Source organism: Cebus imitator, unplaced genomic scaffold (genome assembly GCF_001604975.1).
Source record: "Cebus imitator isolate Cc_AM_T3 unplaced genomic scaffold, Cebus_imitator-1.0 Scaffold123, whole genome shotgun sequence".
Taxonomy (NCBI): domain Eukaryota; kingdom Metazoa; phylum Chordata; class Mammalia; order Primates; family Cebidae; genus Cebus; species Cebus imitator.
The window spans coordinates 4,290,639-4,292,979 of NW_016107438.1; the positions used below are offsets into that span (position 1 = coordinate 4,290,639).

The 2,341-nt window shown below is 49.1% G+C and overlaps 1 protein-coding gene across 1 annotated transcript in view; it reads left to right on the forward strand.

Annotated features, from left to right (window-relative positions):
• Positions 1-749: 749 nt before the first annotated feature.
• LOC108312324 (nucleoside diphosphate kinase B) overlaps positions 750-2,341 on the forward strand; it is a 20,808-nt gene continuing 19,216 nt past the window's right edge. The window contains exon 1 of the mRNA XM_037742582.1: positions 750-902. The gene's annotated coding sequence lies outside the window, so the exon portion shown is untranslated. The remainder of the gene's footprint in view (positions 903-2,341) is intronic.

Consider the following 2,341-nt stretch of genomic DNA (forward strand, 5'->3'; position numbering starts at 1 on the left):
GGTGAAACCCCATCTCTACTAAAAATACAGAATTAGCCGGGCATGATGGCAGGCCCCTGTAGTCACAGCTACTCGGGAGGCTGAGGCAGGAAAATCGCTTGAAACCGGGAGGCGGAGGCTGCACCGCGCCACTGCACTCCAGCCTAAGCGATAGAGCAAGACTCTGTCTCAGGAGAAAAGATTTGGCTCTATTCTAACCGTGTTTTCTACCACTCGATGTCCACCGTAATACCTGGCTCTCAGAGATTATCACTGGGCTTGCCCCCTCACTTCAGGCAGGTCTATTCTATTATCACTTCCTCAGAGATTTCTCTGGCCTTCTCTTCACAGCACTTACATAATATGATCTATTACATATTAATTTGCTTATTTGTTTCGTTTTCCTATACTCCCATCCCTCCCAGAAGCTACGAGAGAGCAACTGTTGTATCCCTAGGGCCTAGAATACTGCGTGCACATAGTAGGTACTCAATAAACAATATATTGCTTGACAGGCTAGAAGAGGTGAATAAACACAAAGCGGGAGCGAAAACTCTACTTCTAGGTCAGGCGCTTTCTGGACTTCATGCAACGTGTGAGCGCCACCTCTCGGGAAGCCAATTTGCTTTCGAACGAAGGAAGTGAGTCAGAGAACCCGGGGGTGGAGGGACGAAAGCACGCACTAACCGGAAGGGCTTGAAGAAGATAGAGCCGGAAGTTAAACAGCGGAAAGTTGTTCCCTAGATTGACTGCCTACTCCCAAGAGGAAGCGTGGGCAGGCGGTGTTCGGCAAAATGGGCTCTCCGGCAGCGGATCTGCGCAGAATCGTTCCCTGCGTACAAGTGCTGCTAACCACGTGGGGTCCGGGCGCATTTCGGGTGCTGCAGGCTGCAGCCAGAGTTCAAAGCCAAGCAGCTGGAGGGGTAAGAGGAGTTCGGGATCCTGAGAGGAAAGGGAAAGGAGTGGAGTCGCGGGAGAGGGGGAGGTGAGGCGGCTTAGTGAAGAGGAGAGTTCAGCTCTGAGAGGCGGTGAGGAGGATCTGATGGGAGGAGGGGCAGGGAGCGCCTGTGGACAGGTGCAGACCGGTCGGCGCAAGTCCCACGCCACGTGGACTCGCCATCGTCGGTGGCCGCCTTTCTTGTCAGGCCGCAACGACAGGGCTGTGCCTTATTTGTCTCTGTGGAGTGCAGTGCCGGGCATGGAGTTGGCGCTCAGTAAGTGCTTGCTGAATGACACGCGTGTGTGTGTCATTCATTCAGCAGGCACTGAGTGCTTACTGTTGTGTCACTGGGATCGATGTGGAGAGACATTTTTAGGGGCTATTTCTGGTGCTTTAGTCCTATTTTCTTTTTTAAATTTTTTTTATTTTATTGCTGCCGTGACTCGGATTTAGTCCTATTTTATCCTGGACAATCTGTTTGCCCCGAGCCCCATCGGGGGATTCTCCACAGTCTTTGGGCTTTGTTTCTCTCTCTCTCTCTCTCTCTTTTTTTGGAAGTTGCAGGGCGATGCTCATTTAAGACGTTTTCTTTGCTGTTACTGACTGCTAGTCCCTGTGGCTAGGTTCCATAGACCTACACAGGAGTAAACCAGCTTGGTGTGCAGGCCAGAGACCGGTGGGGAGGCAGACACACAAACAGAAAATTGGACTACAGTGCTAAGATGCTGTAAGAAGAGGTTAACTAAAGGACAGGAGGGTGGGGCCGAGGGGTGGTGCTGCTGTCTGCTTTAGGGATTGTCTTTCAAGTCGAGGGGCCTCCTGTCTCCTTCTGTGATACAGGATAGGTCATGAGCCCAGTCTTCTGTAAAATGAAGAGCTGAAATAGGTGCTCTCTAGGCTTCCTTTCAGTATGATGCCCCATATCAGATATTACTGTCTTTAGTTCTCCCAAACCCCACTGTTTATTGGCTACTCAAAATATTCCTTGTATAAGGTGTAGGATACAAGAATGGATTAATGGATTAGGAATTCTGGGTTTTGGCCTTCATTCTGATGCTCTAGTCCTGTTTCCTTATTTGTAAAATGAAGGGAGTTGTAACGATATATTCTCTAAAACCCTTAATGCTATGGCTGTGGCATTAAGTCAAAGTATTATTTCATACTACCTTGTACCAAGACATCACTTTCACATTAGTAAAATTTTTATCAATGTAGTTTTCCCCAAGCTGGATTCTTGAGAAAGATAGTGCCTTGCTTTTACATACTGTATCTTAGTTCCACCACAGTGTTTGTTACACAGTAGATGCTTGAAAAAAGTTTATTGGGGCCGGGCGCGGTGGCTCAAGCCTGTAATCCCAGCACTTTGGGAGGCCGAGGCGGGTGGATCACGAGGTCAAGAGATCGAGACCATCCTGGTCAACA